Source organism: Nematostella vectensis, chromosome 5 (assembly GCF_932526225.1).
Source record: "Nematostella vectensis chromosome 5, jaNemVect1.1, whole genome shotgun sequence".
Classification (NCBI taxonomy): domain Eukaryota; kingdom Metazoa; phylum Cnidaria; class Anthozoa; order Actiniaria; family Edwardsiidae; genus Nematostella; species Nematostella vectensis.
In genome coordinates, this window is record NC_064038.1 from 18154515 (window position 1) to 18165308 (window position 10794).

General features: G+C 39.3%; 1 long non-coding RNA gene across 1 annotated transcript; it reads left to right on the forward strand.

Moving 5' to 3' along the window:
* Positions 1-2491: 2491 nt before the first annotated feature.
* LOC116617940 lies at positions 2492-10589 on the forward strand. The gene is made up of 4 exons (XR_004295949.2): positions 2492-2579; positions 3546-3695; positions 7061-7183; positions 10087-10589. It is a non-coding gene; the product is annotated as an uncharacterized LOC116617940 (long non-coding RNA).
* Positions 10590-10794: the final 205 nt, after the last annotated feature.

A 10794-nucleotide genomic window follows, 5' to 3' on the forward strand; every position in this document is an offset into this window, starting at 1 on the left:
TAGTGATGCGGCTTAAGATAAGCGATGTCTATCACGCCGCTCGAGACCGTTGTGTTGTTTAACAAGAAAACACTGCCGACACAAATTCAACACGAAGATTTCGCTCTTATTCCTTGGAGACATCACGAACCCCTACGTAACTAGAACCAAATTAATCCCTGGAATACGTAGATTAAGGATTGTGTAGTTATTTTTGTGCGATTTTAGTGATGCGGCTAAGATAAGCGATGTCTTTCACGCCGCTTCGGGACCGTTGTGTTGTTTAACAAGGAAACACTGCCGACACAAATTAAACACGAAAATTTCGCTCTTATTCCTATTAGACATCACGAACCCCTACGTAACTAGCACCAAATTAATCCCTGGAATAAGTAGATTAAGGATTGTGTAGTTATTTTTGTGCGATTTTAGTGATGCGGCTAAGATAAGCGATGTATTTCACGCCGCTCGAGACCGTTGTGTTGTTTAACAAGAAAACCCTGCCGACATAAATTCAACACGAAAATTTCGCTCTTATTCCTTGGAGACATCACGAACCCCTACGTAACTAGAACAAAATTAATCCCTGGAATACGTAGATTAAGAATTGTGTAAATATTTTTGTGCGATTTTAGTGATGCGGCTAAGATAAGCGATGTATTTCACGCCGCTCGAGACCGTTGTGTTGTTTAACAAGAAAACACTGCCGACACAAATTCAACACGAAAATTTCGCTCTTATTCCTTGGAGACATCACGAACCCCTACGTAACTAGAACCAAATTAATCCCTGGAATACGTAGATTAAGGATTGTTTAGTAATTTTTGTGTTATTTCAGTGATGCGGCTTAAGATAAGCGATGTCTTTCACGCCGCTTCGAGACCGTTGTGTTGTTTAACAAGAAAACACTGCCGACACAAATTCAACACGAAAATTTCGCTCTTATTCCTTGGAGACATCACGAACCCCTACGTAACTAGAACCAAATTAATCCCTGGAATACGTAGATTAAGGATTGTTTAGTAATTTTTGTGTTATTTCAGTAATGCGGCTTAAGATAAGCGATGTCTATCACGCCGCTTCGAGACCGTTGTGTTGTTTAACAAGAAAACATTGCCGACACAAATTCAACACGAAGATTTCGCTCTTATTCCTTGGAGACATCACGAACCCCTACGTAACTAGAACCAAATTAATCCCTGGAATACGTAGATTAAGAATTGTGTAAATATTTTTGTGCGATTTTAGTGATGCGGCTAAGATAAGCGATGTATTTCACGCCGCTTGAGACCGTTGTGTTGTTTAACAAGAAAACCCTGCCGACATAAATTCAACACGAAAATTTCGCTCTTATTCCTTGGAGACATCACGAACCCCTACATAACTAGAACAAAATTAATCCCTGGAATACGTAGATTAAGAATTGTGTAAATATTTTTGTGCGATTTTAGTGATGCGGCTAAGATAAGCGATGTATTTCACGCCGCTCGAGACCGTTGTGTTGTTTAACAAGAAAACCCTGCCGACATAAATTCAACACGAAAATTTCGCTCTTATTCCTTGGAGACATCACGAACCCCTACGTAACTAGAACAAAATTAATCCCTGGAATACGTAGATTAAGAATTGTGTAAATATTTTTGTGCGATTTTAGTGATGCGGCTAAGATAAGCGATGTATTTCACGCCGCTCGAGACCGTTGTGTTGTTTAACAAGAAAACACTGCCGACACAAATTCAACACGAAAATTTCGCTCTTATTCCTTGGAGACATCACGAACCCCTACGTAACTAGAACCAAATTAATCCCTGGAATACGTAGATTAAGGATTGTTTAGTAATTTTTGTGTTATTTCAGTGATGCGGCTTAAGATAAGCGATGTCTTTCACGCCGCTTCGAGACCGTTGTGTTGTTTAACAAGAAAACACTGCCGACACAAATTCAACAAGAAAATTTCGCTCTTATTCCTTGGAGACATCACGAACCCCTACGTAACTAGAACCAAATTAATCCCTGGAATACGTAGATTAAGGATTGTTTAGTAATTTTTGTGTTATTTCAGTGATGCGGCTTAAGATAAGCGATGTCTATCACGCCGCTTCGAGACCGTTGTGTTGTTTAACAAGAAAACACTGCCGACACAAATTCAACACGAAAATTTCGCTCTTATTCCTTGGAGACATCACGAACCCCTACGTAACTAGAACCAAATTAATCCCTGGAATACGTAGATTAAGGATTGTTTAGTAATTTTTGTGTTATTTCAGTGATGCGGCTTAAGATAAGCGATGTCTATCACGCCGCTTCGAGACCGTTGTGTTGTTTAACAAGAAAACACTGCCGACTTGTGGACGAAGTGACTTGATACCAGCGCAGCACATGTTGCATAGGATTAATGAATTTATTGGGTTATTAACTACTTTGAGGCCATAAATGGAATTTTGAACATCAAAATAAATTTTATGGCCGAAATGTAGAGTATAGTTAACTTCCGGTGACGTCATCACGAGATGGGGTGCACATTGGCCAATCCCTAGACCCCCCTCTTGGCATTCGCAAGAGTCAGTTGGCGCCTTTTGAGCAAACCAACTTGAGCCCGGGTGAGTTCTTTACATTTCTTATTAATTCATCTTTTATGTTTCGGCTATGTCATTTACATGGCCAATATTCTCCATCTTTGACTACTGTTGTTTCCTTCGCGAACGAGCGCAGCACATGCTGCATATGATGAATAACTACTTTAGGCCATAAAACTTATTATTTAGTTTCCGAAACTCATGAAACTCACAATAAATATTCTTGTGCTCATAATCTACTTGAAGGAGACTAAACAAAAAGAAAACGCTTTCTGGGCTTCGGGGGCAGATGTAGACAATTAAGCAGCATATATAATTCGGTGATTCCGCTTCATACTATATCTGAATTGTAACATTGTAAATAGTAATATTATAATGCCATCAGAACCCCTAAAACAGCAGGGGCGTAGCCAGGGGGGTGGCCCAGGGGGCCCGGGCCCCCCTTCTAGCAGCCAAAAATACAGTAAATGTATGAGACATTATCTAAAATACAGGAGAAAATGTCTGGAAAGGACCTTTTGGGCACCCTCCTGTTAAAAATCCTGGCTACGCCGCTGAACAGTTCCGTAGTCCTATTGTAGAAGACTAAATTTGTTGTTTTGTTACGAAAGCAGACGTACCACTGCTCTTGCATGTGTGGACGGGGAAGAACAAAACCAACCTGAATTATGAAAAAATAAAAACAAATAAAATGCTGACATAGCCAAACCACTAATAAACTTATTTCTTGCTGTCAATTGTAAAGCAAAGTTAGCACATTATGCATATCAAAATGGTTCCTTGTGTGAATGCTGTATTTTGTACTCATCTTCATTATATGTTATCGATAATAGAAAAAAGGAATAAAAAGAAGTGATATATTTGCAACGCCTTCTGCCTCTGATTTGTGCAAACAACTTAGCGAAGAAAAGAAATTCTTGTGTAGGAGCTTCAGTTACTAAGTAACTTTTTCTATTAACACGTTTACATAGTGCTCTCTTACTCTCTTAGCAAAACCAAGCTAGCGCAAACGGCTGCCTTTCCCCAAAGGTGGTCTTTTCCAGCAAAATCAAGACAATGCGACATTAAACATAATATGTCAGATGCTGTCTCATGCCTGCTGAAGTCCTTTTAAAACAAGTATAGATTTTGAGTTTCAAGGTAAGTAATCTGTTATTTCCCTTTATTCCTTTTCTTTTGTGACCATTGTCGAAGACAAGACAACATGCTATAATTTTGCTACATATAAAAGTTGTGTAAGCTCTAGTTAAATAGTTCAAAAAGCAGCTGCTTAATTTTGATAACATTTTATCTCGCTAATTTTTTTAGCGCTTCGCGCTGTCCTGTTTTTGTTAAATTGAAAGAAATATTTGAATTTACAATCCTAAAATGGCCACCATGAACTAGATTTATAAGAAAAATGGCGTTGGCCAAGATGGGGTACTTGGGGGTTCGAGGCTTTGCAGATCGATGGAAATGATCTTTTATGTGTATTTTTTTGCTTCCCTTGGCACCATTCTCTTACAATTTGCAGTCTTTTTTTCTCCATATGACGGTATTGTTTTAGTATACAGCTATTTAAAAAAAACGTCGAACTTTGGTTATCGCGGATGTATGTGTCATAACCCGATAGGCAACGTGGGAGAAATTAACTAAGTTCCAAACAGTGCTAAAAATGCACGCTTCGTATAGTCCCAAGATCTTAGGTAGCGGGTTATTTAGATGAGATTTTTCTAGGCTTTTCAATTGATAAAGTGTGGTTTTATTTGGGAGGTCAAAGTAAACACTGTGGCGATATTCGCAAAATTTGGAAGCATTGATTCACAATTCGTACGGACGAGTTGGGAATTTGAAGTTTCAGGAACATGGAGAGCTTTGTGCTAGAGTCGATCTTAGAATAACTTTTACTTTAGCAAAGATAGCTAACATCATCTAAAGAAGCATATGATCTGAATTTGCTCTATCCTCAATACATTTACTACTTAAAGTTTACGTGGTATCTGTAATTTTAGTCAAACCTACTTGCAAAATATTTCAATTAATTCGATCAAATATAGACGAAAAGAACTTAGGGCTGATTACTGGGCAACCATCCTTATGTGAGACCCAGATATGCTGGTGTTTTGGACGAGTCTGGTTTTGTAAAGCTTTTTCTTACGACAAACGCGCACTTCGAGCCTCCCGCATTTACTTAAATAAAATATTCTTTGCGTGCCTTTATTGAGTTTTGAAAACCGGGGTGTTTTTGTCTTGGAGAATTCGAGAGCAGATCAGTGGAGAGCACAAGACGGCAGGTACAGTGCTTCACATCTGCTCGAGATTTCTTCCCCAAACAGACACCGAGGTTTTCAAAACTTGATGAAGGCACAAAAAGAATGTTTTATTTCTATTATAAAATTATTTCTAATCCTACGCAAAAGACAAAAAACTTTACAACAGCACGCGCTAATGGCGTCATTCAGTGCCATTTAGCTCGCGCGTAGAAAACAGTTTAAAAAACTGAAAAACTGGCTTCAATATCAAGCAATATCAACTTCATCGTTTGGTTGTTCATTTATTAGGATTTATTTTGCACATTTTCTCCCGCAGAATTATATTTTTCAGTGTTGAAAGGTAAAAGTTGTTGGGTTGTTGACTGAGGGTGCACGAATTCCCTTTACACGATTTTATGCTGCGTCATCGCATGACCTTCATCATGTTATGAAAGTGACCAATCCCACCAATCAGAATGCCTGTATTATCTCAATTATTTTATAAAATATACACCTAAACGGCTTCTCTCATCAACACTAAAATAATAATTATTTTTGTTTGTTTTTCGTTATCGCTCAAAAAGGCTAATGTTCAAATCATTTTCAATCGTGTTTTTTTTTATAATCTGTAGTTTTCCATTACCGTAAGGAACTCTAGAAACTTAACTTATATTTTGTACTGTTTTTATTTATAATCATGGTGCTCCTATAAATAATATATCTCTAAAATGCTAACTGTTCGAAGAAAAATAATTCCGCTTCTGCCATTTCTGTCCAAATAATAATTTCTCGTGTCAATTTAATTCTTTAGGTTTCCGAGCTAATTTCTCAAACAACGAAATACGAATCTGAGACGGACTAAAAGGCAAAAAGAGTAAACGAATGTATGTTATATCTCATATTTTCTCTTCTTTGATTTTTGTTTGGTAAGAACAAAAATCAAAGTTTTGTAAATAAAGTAGTTTTGTAAATTCTTTGTTTGTGAGGGGGATTTTTTTTTAGTTTATTTCACCTCACCAACTAGTTTGCACTAATCCTAGAAATTAATCAAACAATGAATTTATAGAAAAAAAGGTACATAAAATTCACTGAACTTGGCAGTACATAAAAAGAAATGAACAAAAGTGATCTGTTTTTCAGCAATATCAAACCTATCAAAGCAAGTCGCTGCACCTCTACTAATACTGCTGTGTCTTGGCAAATAACTCTTGATAAAAGCACTGGATAGGCAGGTTAATTTATTATTAAACCACACCGGTAGGGCAACCAATTTTCCAACAGATTACAGGAGTGTTTCTTGTTTATAGTGGCCATAAAATTATATGAATGATTTCCTATGATAGATAATTAAATAACAAATTCAGAGGTAGAAATTATAAAAAAAATCATAAAAAACTATGTAAAATATTTGGAAAACAAATGCTTTAGGCAATGCCTAAATCTATATATTATCTTCTAGGACAAAACGAATCACAAGAAATTACGGCCACAGTTTCACCGGTCTTTCTAGTCTTTTCGGGATCCCAGTAGAAACCAGTTTTCTCCCGACAATTTTTCCGCAGTGTAGCGAAAGTAGAAATTGTGTCCACTCACTAAAATTTGTGAACTTTTTCACACCCATAATTCTATACCTGTCAATGACATACTTTTTGTTAGCCGAAAGAACGTTGAGGAAAATGTTGACGGCATATTTTGAATCTACCGCCTGTCTAAAATGAGATCCCATGATACACCGCATCCACGAAACGAAGTGCAACCTTTTTTAAAATAGATGTATACAAGTACGACAAGCATCACTTCATCTAAAAATTGCTATATCTTTTTGGGGGGAGGGCGCAATGCTTATGCTTATTAGTCATTTTTGTTGCGAAAATGCTTTTTTGGCTTGTGATGACGATGATATCGTCCTACGTGTTCCAGACAGGTGAAGTGATCCAAACAATTATGAAAATTGCTTCGAAATAAAAATACTTTCTGAACAAACCATTCGATGAAATAAGCTGGATTTATATCTCAGGAAGGGTCAATAGTTTTGTACCATTTAGGTAGTTTTGGATTGTTCAAATTTACAATATTCGAGGCAAAAATATAAAAACAAATTCTGAGTGATGCTTAACTATAACTACACGGAACTACGATACGGTACAAGTACTTCCCCAGGAACAATGGTAGACGATATCAATGATATAGAACAACGAAAATCAGAGAGGGGAAGGAGTAATTACCGACTAGACTAGACTATATTCTAACTTTATTTTCTATTCTGTATTACAGTACACTTCTTATTACAGAATGTCAATGCGGACTGTTCTTGTGCTCTTTGCGATTCTTTTCTTGATACAAACATATCCTTGTCATGCTTGGAGAAGACGGCGAACAACTACGCGGCCAAAATATGTAAGTGTTCTAATAACAATATTATAGTAAAATCCCGCAAGTAAAAACCTAGGATTCAAGAGCCTGTCATGCCCCCTAAAGAACCTGTTATGCACCCTAAAGAACCTGTTATGCACCCTTCTCATATGTGTTTGACCGATTCTCACTTGTGTTTGACCGATTCTCACTTGTGTTTGACCGATTCTCACTTGTGTTGCGCTTGTGTTTGACCGCTTCTCACTTGTGTTTGACCGATTCTCACTTGTGTTGCGCTTTTGTTTGGCCGATTTTCACTTGTGTTTGACCGATTCTCACTTGTGTTGCGCTTGTGTTTGACCGATTCTCACTTGTGTTTGACCGATTCTCACTTGTGTTGCGCTTGTGTTTGACCGATTTTCACTTGTGTTGCGCTTGTTTTTGACCGATTCTCACTTGTGATGCGCTTGTGTTTGACCGATTCTTACTTGTGTTTGACCGATTTTCACTTGTGTTGCGCTTGTGTTTGACCGATTCTCACTTGTGTTGCGCTTGTGTTTGACCGATTCTAACTTGTGTTGCGCTTGTCTTTGACCGATTCTCACTTGTGTTGCGCTTGTGTTCGGCTGATTCTCACTTGTGTTGCGCTTGTGTTGACAGATTCTCACTTGTGTTGCGCTTGTGTTTGACTGATTCTCTCTTGTGTTGTGCTTGTGTTTGACTGATTCTCTCTTGTGTTGTGCTTGTGTTTGACTGATTCTCTCTTGTGTTGTGCTTGTGTTGCGCTTGTGTTTGACTGATTCTCTCTTGTGTTGCGCTTGTGTTCGACCGATTCTCACTTGTGTTGTGCTTGTGTTTGACTGATTCTCTCTTGTGTTGTGCTTGTGTTTGACTGATTCTCACTTGTGTTGTGTTTGTGTTTGACTGATTCTCTCTTGTGTTGTGTTTGTGTTTGACTGATTCTAATTTGTGTTGCACTTGTGTTTGACTGATCCTCACTTGTGTTGCGATTGTGTTATGATCGATTCTCACTTGTGTTGCGATTGTTTTTGACCGATTCACAGTTGTGATGCGCTTGTGCTTGACCGATTCTCACTTCCGTTTGCGCTTGCGTCGTAGTGAGAACCAACCTTTAGAAAATAATCACTGCCACTCGACCAACCAGAGCTCTCCATTTCAACCCCCTAAATCTCAAAATAATTAAGGTGTCAAGCGGCAAGGGCATTGAACAATAAGGAATTAGTTGGGAATGTACCTAGTAATTAGTGGTTATTGCTTTAGTGGTTAGTATTCCCTAAGTTGCACCTATAATTTGATTGTTTTCCGGGAAGAAACAATAAAAACAAAGTTGCAACTTAGGGATCCTCACCCTGGCACCTACAGATGCTGGACGACACTAATCCTACTGCCAACGACCTTGCCTAACCTTCAACAATTTCATCGCAAGTCTTACTTCTGATTTCATCCCACTGACTCCCCCTGACCCTGGCATGATCTACCCTGCTCCGAGTGAGCTACTGGTCGACGATCGTACTGCTTTCCGTGCATTAAAGGGCGTAAAGGCAAATAAATCCCCAGGCCCAGATCCTATACCCAATAAGTTTTGGTAGGACTTTGCCTTTGAACTTGCTCCTGTCGTGCGTGATATTTATAACGCGTCCTTAAGCCAAGGCTTCATACCTGCTCGATTGGAGGAATCTATTGTTACGCCCATTCCGAAGTGCAGCCCTCCAAAAGCTTGGGACTCTGACTTGCGCCCGATTTCACTCACCTCACAGTTATCTAGGGTACTAGAGGGCTTTAGGCACGGTTGTTTGCGGTACTTGTGAACAGGCTGGCACAGGATTGGAGCACTAGGTTGAAATACGTGGATGACGCAACTATTACTGAGTTAATTCCAAGGAAATCTCCTAGTTACCTACCACTAATTGCTTCCGACATCAACTTGTAAATGTAAGGAGATGGTGGTTAACCCCTTGAAATACAATTCGGTAGCCTAAGGGCCTCGGATGATCGGAGGATCTGTAATTGAACGAAGAACGAGTCTCGACACATAAGCTGCTAGGGGTCCACATCGCAAACGATCTTACTTGGAAAATCCACTGCGATTCCATCTACAACGGCGGTTAAACGACTGTATGGCCTACGGGTTTTTAAAGAGAGTGGTCTTTCAACCCAGGATCTTGTGAGCGTTTACTGCTCAATAGTAAGATCGAGTATCGAGTACGCTTCCCCGGCCTGGGCCGTGCCCCAGTACCTCAGTGATATGTTGGAACGGGTGCAAAAGAAAGCCTTGCGGGTTATTTATCCTAACCTACAGTATGACCAGGCGCTTAATGCCGCCAGTCTGGAACCCTTGCATGTTCGCATGCCGAAGATTTGTTAGGTCATGTAGGGAAGATGGTTCACTTGTGGGGATTATTCAAACCCCAGAGGTCATGTCCTACGGTCGTGTCCTACGCTCCGGTCACCAGTCAATTCGCCTGACTGTTGCGAGGACAAACCGCATGAACGACTTTGTGTCATTTAAATTTCAAATGTATTAAATATTTTTTGTGTCCTGCTGACGGGCCCTGTAATTCAGCCCTTGGCTGCAAAAGGATGGAATAAACCATTGATTGATCGACCCGTCAGTATTACCTAATGATGTTGATACCTTGCTGACAACCATACAATGGCCTTCGACAGTAAGATATTATTTCAATTTTTTTACATTTAATGATGTTGATTTGCCAATGTCATAAAAGCATTTCTCGTGGCAGTGTTAATTTTCTAAAAAATTTAGATACTAGTGTTCTATGGAATTTAGGGCACTCATTAACAAAACCCTTACTAAGGCATTCTCAAACGTACTCACACAACATCCACCGTTTCTCTTTATTCACTCGCTCTCTATCTCGCTCATTCAACAATACCTTCCTCTCTAACTCGCTGTGTTTCAACTTTAGTGTAACTCAGAGTGCCTAAAGAGTCCTTACTGCATGACGGTGTTTGTTAATGACCGCGGACAGCATCTGTGGTTTCGTTTCGTGGACTGCGCCTCCTCTTCTTGCGGCTATGGTTGCAAGTGTGTTTACTTCCAAAGTAGACAGATGAAGTTTGGCAAGATGGACTACTACAGGTGCAGCACATAAAACACTCAACCTGGAACACTAACAAAGAAACAGAAAGCTTTAATGATTGGGTGGGAAGGGGGAAGGGCTTGTCTCTTGGCACCGAAAGAAAGGAGGGCTTGAAATGATATTTAGAATAGTTTAAAATCAGTGACGTGGGTTTTTGTAGCATAACCTCCCAGGAAAGGGGAGCTCTTTCGGAAATGTGCCCTCATTTATGCCTTATCCCACAATCGTCAATAATCTAAGAGATGATGTACATCCTTTGTTTGAATCTGGCTAGGATTAGCCGCTTTACTCAGTTTATTACTGATTAACAATACAACTCAGATAATAAACTAGTGTTGTCTCCTATTACAAATAAATTCGCACAAGCTAATAGAAATGCCCCAGGAAAGGTGAGGTCAACATAGACCCAATAGCGCACGAACTGGAGCAAGTGGAGGTGGCGGGATTTCTCGTTGAAAAATCAAAGTGAGTGAATGAACAGAGTGACACTTCCGGTAATGCATCCTTTGAGAGGAATCAATGAAATGACCCCCT